Source organism: Drosophila ficusphila, unplaced genomic scaffold (genome assembly GCF_018152265.1).
Source record: "Drosophila ficusphila isolate 14025-0441.05 unplaced genomic scaffold, ASM1815226v1 contig_228, whole genome shotgun sequence".
NCBI lineage: Eukaryota > Metazoa > Arthropoda > Insecta > Diptera > Drosophilidae > Drosophila > Drosophila ficusphila.
In genome coordinates this window covers 21,562-42,222 of record NW_025064126.1, presented here as the reverse complement: position 1 = coordinate 42,222, position 20,661 = coordinate 21,562, and the positions used below count along the sequence as shown (strand labels likewise).

At 35.3% G+C, this 20,661-nt stretch overlaps 3 non-coding genes and 1 pseudogene across 3 annotated transcripts; all 4 read right to left on the bottom strand.

Moving 5' to 3' along the window:
• Positions 1 to 406: 406 nt before the first annotated feature.
• Positions 407 to 2,402, bottom strand: LOC122319833. Its single transcript, XR_006245356.1, has one exon. It is a non-coding gene; the product is annotated as a small subunit ribosomal RNA (ribosomal RNA).
• Positions 2,403 to 7,296: 4,894 nt separating this feature from the next.
• On the bottom strand, positions 7,297 to 14,625 carry LOC122319839 (annotated as a pseudogene).
• A 438-nt stretch (positions 14,626 to 15,063) lies between these two features.
• On the bottom strand, positions 15,064 to 15,243 carry LOC122319845. Its single transcript, XR_006245363.1, has one exon. It is a non-coding gene; the product is annotated as a 5.8S ribosomal RNA (ribosomal RNA).
• Positions 15,244 to 15,842: 599 nt separating this feature from the next.
• LOC122319830 lies at positions 15,843 to 17,839 on the bottom strand. Its single transcript, XR_006245353.1, has one exon. It is a non-coding gene; the product is annotated as a small subunit ribosomal RNA (ribosomal RNA).
• Positions 17,840 to 20,661: the final 2,822 nt, after the last annotated feature.

Below are 20,661 nucleotides of genomic sequence, written 5' to 3'. Positions count from 1 at the left end.
ATTTTAATGTGATATAATATTGCGTTTTTTATATAAAACATTAACCTGAAGTAAACCAGGTACAACATTCAACATTTTAGGTTGTTGCATTAGCCAATGTATGCCCATAACTATGATGAACAATACATATTCGCAACGCGTGTATATTATGGTCCATATACACGCAAGTTTCATATTATAATATATAAACATAAATTTGTGAATATATTATAATACAATTTAATTTGCTTGATTATTATTCTTGTTTGCTTGATTTTATTTATAAAAAAATTTAATCCAAATTTTCATTGAACTTCTTTTTTTATAAATATATAATTGTTTGGCAATTTTATCTTGTTATATTATAAAAATATATTTTATAATTAAAACAAGTTATTGTTGTTTACGGTAAAGATATTATATACAATAATGATCCTTCCGCAGGTTCACCTACGGAAACCTTGTTACGACTTTTACTTCCTCTAAATAATCAAGTTCGGTCAACTTTTGCGAAACAACCGTAACACGCAAGGCGTCACAGTGATCACGTCCGGAGACCTCACTAAATAATTCAATCGGTAGTAGCGACGGGCGGTGTGTACAAAGGGCAGGGACGTAATCAATGCGAGTTAATGACTCACACTTACTGGGAATTCCAAGTTCATGTGAACAGTTTCAGTTCACAATCCCAAGCATGAAAGTGGTTCAGCGGTTTACCCGGACCTCTCGGTCTAGGAAATACACGTTGATACTTTCATTGTAGCGCGGTGCAGCCCAGGACATCTAAGGGCATCACAGACCTGTTATTGCTCAATCTCATTATTGCTAGACGCAATTTGTCCATTTAAGAAGCTAGTGTCCTTATAATGGGACAAACCAACAGGTACGGCTCCACTTACATAAACACATTCAAACACAATAAACATTTTACTGCCCACCATGAATGAAGGCTATATAAGCTTCAACACCATAATCCTGAAGATATCTATTTAATATATTTGAGTCTCGTTCGTTATCGGAATTAACCAGACAAATCACTCCACGAACTAAGAACGGCCATGCACCACCACCCATAGATTCGAGAAAGAGCTATCAATCTGTCTTACACACTTATGTTCGGACCTGGTAAGTTTTCCCGTGTTGAGTCAAATTAAGCCGCAGGCTCCACTCCTGGTGGTGCCCTTCCGTCAATTCCTTTAAGTTTCAGCTTTGCAACCATACTTCCCCCGGAGCCCAAAAGCTTTGGTTTCCCGGGAAGCGACTGAGAGAGCCATAAAAGTAGCTACACCCAATTGCTAGCTGGCATCGTTTATGGTTAGAACTAGGGCGGTATCTGATCGCCTTCGAACCTCTAACTTTCGTTCTTGATTAATGAAAACATCTTTGGCAAATGCTTTCGCTTAAGTTAGTCTTACGACGGTCCAAGAATTTCACCTCTCGCGTCGTAATACTAATGCCCCCAAACTGCTTCTATTAATCATTACCTCTTGATCTGAAAACCAATGAAAGCAGAACAGAGGTCTTATTTCATTATCCCATGCACAGAATATTCAGGCATTTGAAGCCTGCTTTAAGCACTCTAATTTGTTCAAAGTAATTGTACCGGCCCACAATAACACTCGTTTAAGAGCACTAATGCAGGTTTTTAAATAGGAGGAACATATGAAAAAATACAAGTACTTAATCACATATAAGAACTCCACCGGTAATACGCTTACATACATAAAGGTATAGTACTAACCACAAATGTAAGTTGTACTACCCGTATGAAGCACAAGTTCAACTACGAACGTTTTAACCGCAACAACTTTAATATACGCTATTGGAGCTGGAATTACCGCGGCTGCTGGCACCAGACTTGCCCTCCAATTGGTCCTTGTTAAAGGATTTAAAGTGTACTCATTCCAATTACAGGGCCTCGGATATGAGTCCTGTATTGTTATTTTTCGTCACTACCTCCCCGAGCTGGGAGTGGGTAATTTACGCGCCTGCTGCCTTCCTTAGATGTGGTAGCCGTTTCTCAGGCTCCCTCTCCGGAATCGAACCCTGATTCCCCGTTACCCGTTGCAACCATGGTAGTCCTAGATACTACCATCAAAAGTTGATAGGGCAGACATTTGAAAGATCTGTCGTCGGTACATGACCATACGATCTGCATGTTATCTAGAGTTCAACCAATATAACGATCTTGCGATCGCTTGGTTTTAGCCTAATAAAAGCACATGTCCCATAAAGGTTCATGTTTTAATTGCATGTATTAGCTCTAGAATTACCACAGTTATCCAAGTAACTGTTAACGATCTAAGGAACCATAACTGATATAATGAGCCTTTTGCGGTTTCACTTTTAATTCGTGTGTACTTAGACATGCATGGCTTAATCTTTGAGACAAGCATATAACTACTGGCAGGATCAACCAGAATAATGTTTTTCTTTACATATTTCATTCATATTTTCGAATAGAAATAATGCAATATAAATATTATAGATCTATTATTTTAATATTCTATTTTTTGAATTTGATTACGGCCAAAACTTGTATAGCATTCGTAATCCTTCTTTTATGTTTTGTTTTATACTTGTTTCGCCACTAATATAACAAGTTTTAGATGTTATAAGAATTATTCATTACATCATATATATAAATATACGTATGTATGTATAATTTTATAACATAATTTTTATTTAATATATATTTGCTACTATAATTTTATTATATGTACAATATTTTATTCTAAAATATCATTTTATTTCAACATACATAATTATTTATGTATCCACACATTTGCAATTTTTGTTTAATCAATATAAATATTGAATTAAATCATTTGTATTTTGATGTTAAATTTAAAATTTAACATTTTTCCATATAACTCTCGAATGATATATAATATAAAACCGAGCGCATATGAAAAATAAGTATTTATTTAATAATAATATTATTAAAAAATATTATTATTTTATTTGAACTCACTATACCGGCAAACGATATAGTGCGTCCGATTTTAAGGCAGGTACTAATTTAATATACATTATATTAGCCTGCCACCAAAAATTAACGATAATAATTGGAAACCAATTGTTATTATATATATACATATATAACCTTGGCGCACGTTTCAACGTTATTATCTTGAGTTTTAATAATATTAGTCCGCTCAGCCAAGTCTCGTATTCAAAAAGAATAAAGAAACAAATTTATACGGATAATATTATAATATATATTGTCAACATTGACTAAATCATATTATATACATAGATTTATATCAATTCTAGATGGACATCCACTGACCATCCTATAGTAGTTTTTTGCATCGATGTCTTGAAATCGGGCATTTTCAATTGGGCTTGCCACCCACCCTACAGTTATTCTCCTATAATAACTTAAGAGAATATTGAATTCAGTACTTTTTATATACATATGAATTACTTCTTCATATAATTTATATTTATGCTGATTTTCATATGTATATGGTAAATTTATTTATATTATTGACAAAATCATATGCATATCATATGTTTTGAACAATACTTGGGTCGGCAACCACTGCCTACCTATAATAGTTTTTGAACACCCTATCTAGATATCGGGTGTTTTCTGTACTAGATGAGCCCACACTGTGGCTTTCTCTTAATTTACTTAAGAGTTTATAGGTATATTTCATACTTTTTTATATACATATGATATATTTCTTAATATAATTGATATTTATGCTGATTTTCATATGTATATGGTTAATTTATTAATATTATTGACAAAATCATATGCATATCATATGTTTTGAACAATACTTGGGTCGGCAACCACTGCCTACCTATAATAGTTTTTGAACACCCTATCTAGATATCGGGTGTTTTCTGTACTAGATGAGCCCACACTGTGGCTTTCTCTTAATTTACTTAAGAGTTTATAGGTATATTTCATACTTTTTTTATATACATATGATATATTTCTTAATATAATTGATATTTATGTTGATTTTCATATGTATATGGTTAATTTATTAATATTATTGACAAAATCATATGCATATCATATGTTTTGAACAATACTTGGGTCGGCAACCACTGCCTACCTATAATAGTTTTTGAACACCCTATCTAGATATCGGGTGTTTTCTGTACTAGATGAGCCCACACTGTGGCTTTCTCTTAATTTACTTAAGAGTTTATAGGTATATTTCATACTTTTTTATATACATATGATATATTTCTTAATATAATTGATATTTATGTTGATTTTCATATGTATATGGTTAATTTATTAATATTATTGACAAAATCATATGCATATCATATGTTTTGAACAATACTTGGGTCGGCAACCACTGCCTACCTATAATAGTTTTTGAACACCCTATCTAGATATCGGGTGTTTTCAGTACTAGATGAGCCCACACTGTGGCTTTTTCTCAATTTACTTAAGAGTTTATAGGTATATTTCATACTTTTTTATATACATATGTTATATTTCTTAATATAATTGATATTTATGCTGATTTTCATATGTATATGGTTAATTTATTAATATTATTGACAAAATCATATGCATATCATATGTTTTGAACAATACTTGGGTCGGCAACCACTGCCTACCTATAATAGTTTTTGAACACCCTATCTAGATATCGGGTGTTTTCAGTACTAGATGAGCCCACACTGTGGCTTTTTCTCAATTTACTTAAGAGTTTATAGGTATATTTCATACTTTTTTATATACATATGATATATTTCTTAATATAATTGATATTTATGCTGATTTTCATATGTATATGATTAATTTATTAATATTATTGACAAAATCATATGCATATCATATGTTTTAAACAATACTTGAGTCGGCAACCACTTATAGGTAGGTTTATAGGTATATTTCATACTTTTTTATATACATATGATATATATTTCTTCATATAATTGATATTCATACTGATTTTCATATGTATATGGTAAATTTATTTATATTATTGATATCATATATATATATATATATATATCGGATATCATAATTTCATATATTTTGAAGAATACTTTGATCGGCAAAACTGCCTTGCCTACCTATAATGATTTTTAATGGAAAAAAAGTGTTTAGTGTGAGCACCAGCCGCGTTGGTTTAATTTAATTTTATCCCAGTAGCAATTCTTCGGGACAGTAGGAATTTGATTAATTTATTGATGAACATTACTAATTGATTAACAAGGCATTGAACTACACTTTAAAAGTTACAGTTACTCCCGCCATTCAATTGTGTATTTTAAAAAATCTTTTGTTAGTCAGGGTGACCTATATCGTAATAATAAATTAATTACCTATTTTAATAATATTATATCATAGTATAATATTATATGAACGATTCCGCAAATAATATGTATTATTTATAGATATATTAAATATAGGTTTTTTTTTTATTCATTACCGGTCACCAATCATCTATATGGCTATACATTCATTAACTATTATTATTAATGTGACGAGACTCTTGGTTACCGTAAAGAGGTTTATATATAGTTATCTCAAACATTACTTTGTTTCTTTTACTTTGACATGATCTTATATGCGTCACTAATAATATGACGGGACATTTGGCTACCGTAAAAGTGGATTCATAGTTAATCTCAAACATTACTTTGTTTCTTTTACTTTGACATGATCTTATATGCGTCACTAATAATATGACGGAATATTTGGCTACGGTAAAAGTGGATTCATAGTTAATCTCAAACATTACTTTGTTTCTTTTACTTTGACATGATCTTATATGCGTCACTAATAATATGACGGGACATTTGGCTACCGTAAAAGTGGATTCATAGTTAATCTCAAACATTACTTTGTTTCTTTTACTTTGACATGATCTTATATGCGTCACTAATAATATGACGGAACATTTGGCTACCGTAAAAGTGGATTCATAGTTAATCTCAAACATTACTTTGTTTCTTTTACTTTGACATGATCTTATATGCGTCACTAATAATATGACGGAACATTTGGCTACGGTAAAAGTGGATTCATAGTTAATCTCAAACATTACTTTGTTTCTTTTACTTTGACATGATCTTATATGCGTCACTAATAATATGACGGGACATTTGGCTACCGTAAAAGTGGATTCATAGTTAATCTCAAACATTACTTTGTTTCTTTTACTTTGACATGATCTTATATGCGTCACTAATAATATGACGGAATATTTGGCTACGGTAAAAGTGGATTCATAGTTAATCTCAAACATTACTTTGTTTCTTTTACTTTGACATGATCTTATATGCGTCACTAATAATATGACGGGACATTTGGCTACCGTAAAAGTGGATTCATAGTTAATCTCAAACATTACTTTGTTTCTTTTACTTTGACATGATCTTATATGCGTCACTAATAATATGACGGGACATTTGGCTACCGTAAAAGTGGATTCATAGTTAATCTCAAACATTACTTTGTTTCTTTTACTTTGACATGATCTTATATGCGTCACTAATAATATGACGGAACATTTGGCTACCGTAAAAGTGGATTCATAGTTAATCTCAAACATTACTTTGTTTCTTTTACTTTGACATGATCTTATATGCGTCACTAATAATATGACGGAACATTTGGCTACCGTAAAAGTGGATTCATAGTTAATCTCAAACATTACTTTGTTTCTTTTACTTTGACATGATCTTATATGCGTCACTAATAATATGACGGAACATTTGGCTACCGTAAAAGTGGATTCATAGTTAATCTCAAACATTACTTTGTTTCTTTTACTTTGACATGATCTTATATGCGTCACTAATATGACGGAACATTTGGCTACCGTAAAAGTGGATTCATAGTTAATCTCAAACATTACTTTGTTTCTTTTACTTTGACATGATCTTATATGCGTCACTAATAATATGACGGAATATTTGGCTACGGTAAAAGTGGATTCATAGTTAATCTCAAACATTACTTTGTTTCTTTTACTTTGACATGATCTTATATGCGTCACTAATAATATGACGGGACATTTGGCTACCGTAAAAGTGGATTCATAGTTAATCTCAAACATTACTTTGTTTCTTTTACTTTGACATGATCTTATATGCGTCACTAATAATATGACGGAATATTTGGCTACCGTAAAAGTGGATTCATAGTTAATCTCAAACATTACTTTGTTTCTTTTACTTTGACATGATCTTATATGCGTCACTAATAATATGACGAGTACTTTTTGGCTACCTTTTTCTTTGGATTCCCCAAAAATCCAAAATTATAATTATCAAAATAAATTTAATAATTATAATATTCTTTCCATTTCGTTATTTTATTAAATATCGAATCATCAAGCAAAGGATAAGCTTCAGTGGATCGCAGTATGGCAGCTGCTCAACCACTTACAACACCTTGCCTGTTACAAAAGTCGTTTACAATTGATTCTAGGCTTTGTCATTGTATTAAATAATGTTTTTATATGTAACTAGCGCGGCATCAGGTGATCGAAGATCCTCCCAATTTACTATGTTACAAATTACATTGGCATCACATCCATTGTCGTTTATAAAATGAATTATAAACTTTAAATGGTTTAGAAGCCATACAATGCAAATTGCCCCTTATTTATCATTGCAGTCCAGCACGGATACGACCTTAGAGGCGTTCAGGCATAATCCAACGGACGTAGCGTCATACCACTGTTCGCTCGAACAAGTATTGTGCCATTGGTCCGTACCTGCGGTTCCTCTCGTACTACGCAGGAATGCTGTCGCAACAACGTTTTGTCATTAGTAGGGTAAAACTAACCTGTCTCACGACGGTCTAAACCCAGCTCACGTTCCCTTGCATGGGTGAACAATCCAACGCTTGGTGAATTTTGCTTCACAATGATAGGAAGAGCCGACATCGAAGGATCAAAAAGCGACGTCGCTATGAACGCTTGGCCGCCACAAGCCAGTTATCCCTATGGTAACTTTTCTGACACCTCTTGTTAAAAACTCTTTAAACCAAAAGGATCGATAGGCCGAGCTTTTGCTGTCCCTGTGTGTACTGAACACCGAGATCAAGTCAGCATTTGCCCTTTTGCTCTATGTGTGGTTTCTGTCCGCACTGAGCTGGCCTTGGGACACCTCCGTTATTATTTGAGAGATGTACCGCCCCAGTCAAACTCCCTACCTGGCAATGTCCTTGAATTGGATCATACCTGAGTAATTGGAGTTATACCAAATTTTCAAATCAAAAATACATAAATGCATCGTTTTATTAAAGAATTTGTTTGCGATTATATAACAAACTCGTGATACTTTGATCAAGAAGCTTGCATCAAAACCCAATACCATAAGATATAATAAATATATCCGTATAATGGCTAGGAAATGATACACGTTCCATTTAATCAAGTAAGTAAGGAAACAATAAGAGTAGTGGTATTTCATTGGCGATATCAAACCGAAGCCTAATATCTCCCACTTATTCTACACCTCTTATGTCTCCTTACACTGCCAGATTAGAGTCAAGCTCAAAAGGGTCTTCTTTCCCCGCTAATTATTCCAAGCCCGTTCCCTTGGCTGTGGTTTCGCTAGATAGTAGATAGGGACAGTAGGAATCTCGTTAATCCATTCATGCGCGTCACTAATTAGATGACGAGGCATTTGGCTATTTTTTTTTTTTTTTTTTTTTTTTTTTTTTTTGATCGCTAAGGAAGGGAAATCTTCGAAAGATACTACTAATCTCTTATTAGAGTTCATAGCATGCACGATTCACTGTTCTATCAGAACCGAAGTTCTACAGCGCCTACGTACTAAAACCCTCCTCATATGACAACTTGCGATGTTTATACCTTTTTTGGATGTTGTGCCAAGGTAGCAGGCAATTTTGCATAACCACAGTGCTTTCATCAACCCGCACCGCCAGAGTAACCGCTCCAATACATAAAATGTCTAAAGCAATAAATGCCTCCTTTCACTGCCCTGATACTGATGATATTACTATCACCAGTAGCTAGGAGGTCCTTTGCAATCAATCGTTTTACGGACTGACTACTCCAGATCCCCCTCCAGTTTAGTGTTGCGGAGTGGAACTCGATGTCACATGTCCCTCCGTATTGTCGCCGCAATTCAGTACGTATGTCCGGTCTGTCGTATCTCTCGACTTTGCGTTTGTGCGCATCGTCGATCGAGTGTCCGTCTGTCACAACCTGAGCGTCTATCACATAAATGTGATTTTGTCGGATAGCCACCAGGTCAGGTTTATTCAAGCCGGATTCGCATTGCAGACTTGGTTCGACATGAACAACGCAGCCTTTTCTCTCAAGTCCCAACTTGATTGAATTTACTACGCTGTTGTGTCTAGCTACCCGCCTTCCATGCGTACGGTAACATTTCTGCAAGATGTGGTTTGTTGTTTCGGAAGCATCACATCCTGCACGACACAGTCTATCCAATTCGTGCCGTCCCCTCGTAGTACGAGACTTTGAAGGTAGGGCATTTATCCGCAACTTGATTCCGTTCAAATATTCCTTTCCTGTTAGTAAACGCGTGGGTTGACTTACCCATCCATGTTGCTGGTGGAATTTACCAGCTTCACGGAGACCGCTGCCATCAACAGACATGTACAACCTATTTGCCCAGTACGACTCTATGTCCGAACGTGAAAGCAGTTCCGTACCTCCCGCTAGTAATCTAACCCGGGCCCGCCGCATTTCGTCGTCCATGAAACAGCTGGCCGCCTCGGATTGTTCGAGGTGGGGCCACTTAATGCTGCTCAATCGTTTTAAACGAAGCATTGGAGCTATCCATCTTAATGATGGGATCCCGAGTCCCCCAGAATTATGGGGGGCGTGGAAGAAGGATACTGGCACATCCGCCGGAAGATCTAACCATTTCCGGATATAGAATCGTACCAATTTGTCAGATTTTCTTAGAACGCCTATCGTCACACTCCCAAGGGTCAGCTTGTGATAGAGTTGTGGGATAAGGACAGTCCTAAGGGCAAATAACTTCTGTTGTGGCTTCAGGGGGGCCCGTGTCAATCTCAACAGCTTCGGACCGAAGTCTTCCGCTGGATTGTACCGGGCCCTCCCCTCCGCTGTGAACCGGATACCTAAATACTTCCACTCGTCGGTGCGCTTCATTGAAGGACATTCTCGCGAACCTACTCGAAAGCTGTGTTGGGTCACAACACTACACTTTTGTTTCGGCTGTCCCTTTATGCTAACAGTGAAACACTTGTTAGCATTTAGGTCGAGTCCCACAGAAGACAAAAAGTCAACTGTTTTGTCCAACAATTTTTGAAGGCCCATCGGAGTTTCCGCAAAAAGGACCAGATCATCAGCGAATGCTGCCGCGTTTATCATGGCATTTCCGACTTTGGCACCAATCTCTTTGGGTAGGGATCTAAGCAACCGATCCATGATCAAGTTGAATAGAACTGGAGACAGAGGATCCCCTTGCTTAACACCTCGCGCAGGTCTGATCACATCTGATATCCAGCCCTCCCCATTGAGTGTGGTGCCCCCGACCTCGTACGATCTCTGTACGTAGTCGACGAAATCCTTTGGTAGGCCATATGCAATCAAGGTGTTTTTGATTGCGGCATGAGATACAGAATCAAATGCCTTGCTAACATCTAGTGTCGCGATGTAGCATGATTTCCAACGTTTATGGCTTTCCCTCAGAATTAAGTCGACTATCGTCGCATTATCGGCACACCCATCGGTAGGCAGGAACCCCCGCTGACGCGGGTCCCAATTGATTGATGAGGTCAATCGGGTTGCTAGAATAGCATTTAGTTGCCTAACCAAGACCGAGGGGACCGAAATGGGACGAAAGTCTTGCGGACGAGTTGCCGTCGCCATCTTCGGGATGAAGATGGTTCTGGCCAGTCGTGATGGTTGTGGTAGATTGCCGCACCAGAGAATAAGGTTCATTATGCGAAGCATAATACCCGTTGGAATACTCCTGGCAGTTTTTGGAGATATCCCGTCAGGCCCCGGAGATGAAGATAATGGCACCTTGTTTACCCTTAAGTCCCGTTCATTAATAGGGGACCAAACCCTCTCAAGCGCGTGTTCCATGTGGAACCGTGTGTTCTCGCAAGAGCTTGGGCTGGGTTGGGTCATCACTTCTCTCCAGTAGGGTTCCATAATTTCTCTGTTTGGCATTACCGACTCATCAGCTCCATCAAGCAAGGATTTTATGCATCTCCCCTTATGTTTGTCCCAGTTACGCTGCACCATTGCGTACTGCTGCCTTCTACTTTCCCTCCTATTTCGGGGCCTCCGGGGAGGCCTCGTCAGAATGTGGGGTGCATTCTGTGCCGGAAAAATTTCCAGGAGGTAGTTGGACAAACATTGGAGAGTGGTTTCCGGTCCAAGATCCTCCGCCCTATCGATGATAGATTGAAGGACCTCGGCTCTCCACAGGGGATTACATACTACGGGGCGGTAGCCCCGTAGTTTCCGCATGATTTCGCCAGACTGTACAGATGGAATAATTCGGGATGCTTCCGATGGCGATACTCGGTGTTCTTGCTCGCTATAACTAGGGCGGCGCTGTGTGGTACTTAATTCTGCAACTTCTGGGGTGGGAGCAGATTGCCCTCTTATCTGCTCCATTTTTGCCTTATAGTCACCCCTCTGTCGAATTTTCTTTATTCCTTCGACGCTGCGGTGTGTAAAAAAATCCGCTAGTTGCTTATTTGGATGCCGTAAGATACCACTTGCTGCAAGCTCAAACTCCTTTCTCGCCATCATCCACTTCTCTTCCTCACTCCATCTTAGGTTTACGTCTACACGCCGACGAAGTTGATCAAACTCGTCTTTGTGCATACGTGACATGTGAACACCAAGCCCTCTTTTAGAACTAAAGATTCTTTCACATATCGTACAGGTGACCCTAACCAATGGGTCGATTCCTGCACTATGGTCATGTTGGGCTTCCAGGTTAAGTACCACAGAAGTGTTAGGTCTCCGAGGCTCGTTTCTATTAGTTGCACCAACATGGAAAAAGTTCTAAGGGGGGAACTCTATAAAGAGAGTCATAGTTACTCCCGCCGTTGACCCGCGCTTACTTGAATTTCTTCACTTTGACATTCAGAGCACTGGGCAGAAATCACATTGTGTCAACACCCGCTAGGGCCATCACAATGCTTTGTTTTAATTAGACAGTCGGATTCCCCAAGTCCGTGCCAGTTCTGAATTGATTGTTAATTGATAATCGTTATAATTAATAAGAACTAATCGGTTTGAGCCAATTAGTATTCTTAAAAATTTTAGCAAGAAAGTTCCACAATTGGCTACGTAACTAAACTATCCGGGGAACAAGTAACCACCATAAATGATAGACACTCTATTTACCCAGAACGAGCACATAAACCATGTTATTGTTTCCCAATCAAGCCCGACTATCTCAATCTTCAGAGCCAATCCTTATCCCGAAGTTACGGATCTAATTTGCCGACTTCCCTTACCTACATTATTCTATCGACTAGAGACTCTTCACCTTGGAGACCAGCTGCGGATATTGGTACGGCCTGTTGAGAAGTTTGCGTGTCCCCACCATAAATTTTCAAGGTCCGAGGAGAAAATATCGACACAACAGTATATGTCATGCTCTTCTAGCCCATCTACCATATCTCTCTGCGAAAGACTTCCATGGTAGTACGGCTATAAAACAGAAAAGAAAACTCTTCCGATATCTCTCGACGGCTTCTTTATGGTCGTTCCTGTTGCCAGGATGAGCACGAGGCCCATATTTAATAACAAACGGATACTCAACAGGTTACGGAATTGGAACCGTATTCCCTTTCGTTCAAAATTATTCAAGTATATTATTTTTGGCTTGTATATATATTTATTTAGTCATTAGTTTTTTACTTGAAAATTTTCGGCTTTCGCCTTGAACTTAGGACCGACTAACTCGTGATCAACCACTGTTCACACGAAACCCTTCTCCACTTCAGTCCTCCAAGGTCTCATTCGATTATTTGCTACTACCACCAAGATCTGTACCAATGGCAGCTCCATGCAGGCTTACGCCAAACACTTCTACGCATACCATTGTACCTTCCTACTCACTAAAGTTTCAAAATTTATATTACAAGTAATATAAATCATCTACTTTAGCGGTAATGTATAGGTATACAACTTAAGCGCCATCCATTTTAAGGGCTAGTTGCTTCGGCAGGTGAGTTGTTACACACTCCTTAGCGGATTTCGACTTCCATGATCACCGTCCTGCTGTTTTAAGCAACCAACGCCTTTCATGGTATCTGCATGAGTTGTTAATTTGGGCACCGTAACATTACGTTTGGTTCATCCCACAGCGCCAGTTCTGCTTACCAAAAGTGGCCCACTGGGCACATTATATCATAACCTTAAACTTCATATCAAGAAAGTTAAGGTTCTTACCCATTTAAAGTTTGAGAATAGGTTAAGATCGTTTCGACCCTAAGGCCTCTAATCATTCGCTTTACCAGATAAGATTATTTTATATAATATTAAAATGCACCAGCTATCCTGAGGGAAACTTCGGAAGGAACCAGCTACTAGATGGTTCGATTGGTCTTTCGCCCCTATACTCAATTCTGACAATCGATTTGCACGTCAGAACTGTTTCGGTCTTCCATCAGGGTTTCCCCTGACTTCAACCTGATCAAGTATAGTTCACCATCTTTCGGGTCACAGCATATATGCTCAAGGTACGTTCCAGTTAGAGGCATAAATAATATAAATATCATTATACATAACTATATAGAACGCCCCGGGATTGTGTTAATTAACTATAAATAGTTAAAAAACTAATCCCATTATTAGTCAAGTTAATTACGCTATTAGGTTTATATCCCAATAACTTGCACATATGTTAGACTCCTTGGTCCGTGTTTCAAGACGGGTCCCGAAGGTATCCTGAATCTTTCGCATTGTTAATCATACAAGTGCATATAATAAACACAAAAATCATTGATAATTATGCCATTATATAATTCCGAAAAATTAACGCACTGTAATCATATAAATCTATCAGCACTTTATCAAATTAATGACATTTATTTTGTGTTAAAACGCAAGCATTTTAATTTAAATAAACTATAAGCCATATTTTATGATAAATTTTGTATGCTAATAGATTACAATGTCCTTATATGGAAAAAATGCACACTATTATCATAATATTGTTTAAATATTACAATTTTAATGATGAATTTTCCATAATGGATATTCAGGTTCATCGGGCTTAACCTCTAAGCAGTTTCACGTACTATTTAACTCTCTATTCAGAGTTCTTTTCAACTTTCCCTCACGGTACTTGTTTACTATCGGTCTCATGGTTATATTTAGTTTTAGATGGAGTTTACCACCCACTTAGTGCTGCACTATCAAGCAACACGACTCTTTGGAAACATCATCTAGTAATCATTAACGTTATACGGGCCTGGCACCCTCTATGGGTAAATGGCCTCATTTAAGAAGGACTTAAATCGTTAATTTCTCATACTAGAATATTGACGCTCCATACACTGCATCTCACATTTGCCATATAGACAAAGTGACTTAGTGCTGAACTGATTTCTTTTCGCTCGCCGCTACTAAGAAAATCCTAGTTAGTTTCTTTTCCTCCCCTAATTAATATGCTTAAATTCAGGGGGTAGTCCCATATGAGTTGAGGTTGTATATAACATTTTTTTTTTCAATATATTCTTTACATTTATATAATGGAGAAACATTTAATGAATTCGTATAAAAATTTTTTTCGTTAATTAGTTTTAATTTAGTTATGAGTTTTAAACGAATTTAACGAAGAACAATAACATTTACAAAAGATTTCAATTTTACTAAATCATTAATAAGAGACAATTCTAGATGAAAAATATTTCAAACATTTTTTATGCTAGACATTCCTCAGTATTATATGATTGAAAATGAAAATATTTTTCTTCGTTTTTCACAATCAAATTATTTATAATGTGAGATAATGTTTTCCATAGATATTTTAATATTATGAATAAAAATAATAATTATATTTAATTAAAATTTTTATCCAATAATATACCATATGCTTAGAAATTTGATTACCAAATTTCTAAACAACTTAATTAGCATAGTCTTACAACCCTCAACCATATGTAGTCCAAGCAGCACTAAAAAATTAATTAAAGTACCATAACAGCATGGACTGCGATATGCGTTCAAAATGTCGATGTTCATGTGTCCTGCAGTTCACACGATGACGCACAGTTTGCTGCGTTCTTCATCGACCCATGAGCCGAGTGATCCACCGCTTAGAGTTTTTATATTTATTATTTCAATTTGTCAAATATGAATTTATTGAAAGAAATTAAAAATACACCATTTTACTGGCATATATCAATTCCTTCAATAAATCTTTTTTTTATACCTAAAACGAAATGCTGCGAAATGTCTTAGTTTTATATAAACAATATTATACCATTTATTACTTGGATAATTTACAATTTCATATAATTTTAATGTGATATAATATTGCGTTTTTTATATAAAACATTAACCTGAAGTAAACCAGGTACAACATTCAACATTTTAGGTTGTTGCATTAGCCAATGTATGCCCATAACTATGATGAACAATACATATTCGCAACGCGTGTATATTATGGTCCATATACACGCAAGTTTCATATTATAATATATAAACATAAATTTGTGAATATATTATAATACAATTTAATTTGCTTGATTATTATTCTTGTTTGCTTGATTTTATTTATAAAAAAATTTAATCCAAATTTTCATTGAACTTCTTTTTTTATAAATATATAATTGTTTGGCAATTTTATCTTGTTATATTATAAAAATATATTTTATAATTAAAACAAGTTATTGTTGTTTACGGTAAAGATATTATATACAATAATGATCCTTCCGCAGGTTCACCTACGGAAACCTTGTTACGACTTTTACTTCCTCTAAATAATCAAGTTCGGTCAACTTTTGCGAAACAACCGTAACACGCAAGGCGTCACAGTGATCACGTCCGGAGACCTCACTAAATAATTCAATCGGTAGTAGCGACGGGCGGTGTGTACAAAGGGCAGGGACGTAATCAATGCGAGTTAATGACTCACACTTACTGGGAATTCCAAGTTCATGTGAACAGTTTCAGTTCACAATCCCAAGCATGAAAGTGGTTCAGCGGTTTACCCGGACCTCTCGGTCTAGGAAATACACGTTGATACTTTCATTGTAGCGCGCGTGCAGCCCAGGACATCTAAGGGCATCACAGACCTGTTATTGCTCAATCTCATTATTGCTAGACGCAATTTGTCCATTTAAGAAGCTAGTGTCCTTATAATGGGACAAACCAACAGGTACGGCTCCACTTACATAAACACATTCAAACACAATAAACATTTTACTGCCCACCATGAATGAAGGCTATATAAGCTTCAACACCATAATCCTGAAGATATCTATTTAATATATTTGAGTCTCGTTCGTTATCGGAATTAACCAGACAAATCACTCCACGAACTAAGAACGGCCATGCACCACCACCCATAGATTCGAGAAAGAGCTATCAATCTGTCTTACACACTTATGTTCGGACCTGGTAAGTTTTCCCGTGTTGAGTCAAATTAAGCCGCAGGCTCCACTCCTGGTGGTGCCCTTCCGTCAATTCCTTTAAGTTTCAGCTTTGCAACCATACTTCCCCCGGAGCCCAAAAGCTTTGGTTTCCCGGGAAGCGACTGAGAGAGCCATAAAAGTAGCTACACCCAATTGCTAGCTGGCATCGTTTATGGTTAGAACTAGGGCGGTATCTGATCGCCTTCGAACCTCTAACTTTCGTTCTTGATTAATGAAAACATCTTTGGCAAATGCTTTCGCTTAAGTTAGTCTTACGACGGTCCAAGAATTTCACCTCTCGCGTCGTAATACTAATGCCCCCAAACTGCTTCTATTAATCATTACCTCTTGATCTGAAAACCAATGAAAGCAGAACAGAGGTCTTATTTCATTATCCCATGCACAGAATATTCAGGCATTTGAAGCCTGCTTTAAGCACTCTAATTTGTTCAAAGTAATTGTACCGGCCCACAATAACACTCGTTTAAGAGCACTAATGCAGGTTTTTAAATAGGAGGAACATATGAAAAAATACAAGTACTTAATCACATATAAGAACTCCACCGGTAATACGCTTACATACATAAAGGTATAGTACTAACCACAAATGTAAGTTGTACTACCCGTATGAAGCACAAGTTCAACTACGAACGTTTTAACCGCAACAACTTTAATATACGCTATTGGAGCTGGAATTACCGCGGCTGCTGGCACCAGACTTGCCCTCCAATTGGTCCTTGTTAAAGGATTTAAAGTGTACTCATTCCAATTACAGGGCCTCGGATATGAGTCCTGTATTGTTATTTTTCGTCACTACCTCCCCGAGCTGGGAGTGGGTAATTTACGCGCCTGCTGCCTTCCTTAGATGTGGTAGCCGTTTCTCAGGCTCCCTCTCCGGAATCGAACCCTGATTCCCCGTTACCCGTTGCAACCATGGTAGTCCTAGATACTACCATCAAAAGTTGATAGGGCAGACATTTGAAAGATCTGTCGTCGGTACATGACCATACGATCTGCATGTTATCTAGAGTTCAACCAATATAACGATCTTGCGATCGCTTGGTTTTAGCCTAATAAAAGCACATGTCCCATAAAGGTTCATGTTTTAATTGCATGTATTAGCTCTAGAATTACCACAGTTATCCAAGTAACTGTTAACGATCTAAGGAACCATAACTGATATAATGAGCCTTTTGCGGTTTCACTTTTAATTCGTGTGTACTTAGACATGCATGGCTTAATCTTTGAGACAAGCATATAACTACTGGCAGGATCAACCAGAATAATGTTTTTCTTTACATATTTCATTCATATTTTCGAATAGAAATAATGCAATATAAATATTATAGATCTATTATTTTAATATTCTATTTTTTGAATTTGATTACGGCCAAAACTTGTATAGCATTCGTAATCCTTCTTTTATGTTTTGTTTTATACTTGTTTCGCCACTAATATAACAAGTTTTAGATGTTATAAGAATTATTCATTACATCATATATATAAATATACGTATGTATGTATAATTTTATAACATAATTTTTATTTAATATATATTTGCTACTATAATTTTATTATATGTACAATATTTTATTCTAAAATATCATTTTATTTCAACATACATAATTATTTATGTATCCACACATTTGCAATTTTTGTTTAATCAATATAAATATTGAATTAAATCATTTGTATTTTGATGTTAAATTTAAAATTTAACATTTTTCCATATAACTCTCGAATGATATATAATATAAAACCGAGCGCATATGAAAAATAAGTATTTATTTAATAATAATATTATTAAAAAATATTATTATTTTATTTGAACTCACTATACCGGCAAACGATATAGTGCGTCCGATTTTAAGGCAGGTACTAATTTAATATACATTATATTAGCCTGCCACCAAAAATTAACGATAATAATTGGAAACCAATTGTTATTATATATATACATATATAACCTTGGCGCACGTTTCAACGTTATTATCTTGAGTTTTAATAATATTAGTCCGCTCAGCCAAGTCTCGTATTCAAAAAGAATAAAGAAACAAATTTATACGGATAATATTATAATATATATTGTCAACATTGACTAAATCATATTATATACATAGATTTATATCAATTCTAGATGGACATCCACTGACCATCCTATAGTAGTTTTTTGCATCGATGTCTTGAAATCGGGCATTTTCAATTGGGCTTGCCACCCACCCTACAGTTATTCTCCTATAATAACTTAAGAGAATATTGAATTCAGTACTTTTTATATACATATGAATTACTTCTTCATATAATTTATATTTATGCTGATTTTCATATGTATATGGTAAATTTATTTATATTATTGACAAAATCATATGCATATCATATGTTTTGAACAATACTTGGGTCGGCAACCACTGCCTACCTATAATAGTTTTTGAACACCCTATCTAGATATCGGGTGTTTTCTGTACTAGATGAGCCCACACTGTGGCTTTCTCTTAATTTACTTAAGAGTTTATAGGTATATTTCATACTTTTTTATATACATATGATATATTTCTTAATATAATTGATATTTATGCTGATTTTCATATGTATATGGTAAATTTATTTATATTATTGACAAAATCATATGCATATCATATGTTTTGAACAATACTTGGGTCGGCAACCACTGCCTACCTATAATAGTTTTTGAACACCCTATCTAGATATCGGGTGTTTTCTGTACTAGATGAGCCCACACTGTGGCTTTCTCTTAATTTACTTAAGAGTTTATAGGTATATTTCATACTTTTTTATATACATATGATATATTTCTTAATATAATTGATATTTATGCTGATTTTCATATGTATATGGTTAATTTATTAATATTATTGACAAAATCATATGCATATCATATGTTTTGAACAATACTTGGGTCGGCAACCACTGCCTACCTATAATAGTTTTTGAACACCCTATCTAGATATCGGGTGTTTTCTGTACTAGATGAGCCCACACTGTGGCTTTCTCTTAATTTACTTAAGAGTTTATAGGTATATTTCATACTTTTTTATATACATATGATATATTTCTTAATATAATTGATATTTATGTTGATTTTCATATGTATATGGTTAATTTATTAATATTATTGACAAAATCATATGCATATCATATGTTTTGAACAATACTTGGGTCGGCAACCACTGCCTACCTATAATAGTTTTTGAACACCCTATCTAGATATCGGGTGTTTTCTGTACTAGATGAGCCCACACTGTGGCTTTCTCTTAATTTACTTAAGAGTTTATAGGTATATTTCATACTTTTTTATATACATATGATATATTTCTTAATATAATTGATATTTATGTTGATTTTCATATGTATATGGTTAATTTATTAATATTATTGACAAAATCATATGCATATCATATGTTTTGAACAATACTTGGGTCGGCAACCACTGCCTACCTATAATAGTTTTTGAACACCCTATCTAGATATCGGGTGTTTTCAGTACTAGATGAGCCCACACTGTGGCTTTTTCTCAATTTACTTAAGAGTTTATAGGTATATTTCATACTTTTTTATATACATATGTTATATTTCTTAATATAATTGATATTTATGCTGATTTTCATATGTATATGGTTAATTTATTAATATTATTGACAAAATCATATGCATATCATATGTTTTGAACAATACTTGGGTCGGCAACCACTGCCTACCTATAATAGTTTTTGAACACCCTATCTAGATATCGGGTGTTTTCAGTACTAGATGAGCCCACACTGTGGCTTTTTCTCAATTTACTTAAGAGTTTATAGGTATATTTCATACTTTTTTATATACATATGATATATTTCTTAATATAATTGATATTTATGCTGATTTTCATATGTATATGATTAATTTATTAATATTATTGACAAAATCATATGCATATCATATGTTTTAAACAATACTTGAGTCGGCAACCACTTATAGGTAGGTTTATAGGTATATTTCATACTTTTTTATATACATATGATATATATTTCTTCATATAATTGATATTCATACTGATTTTCATATGTATATGGTAAATTTATTTATATTATTGATATCATATATATATA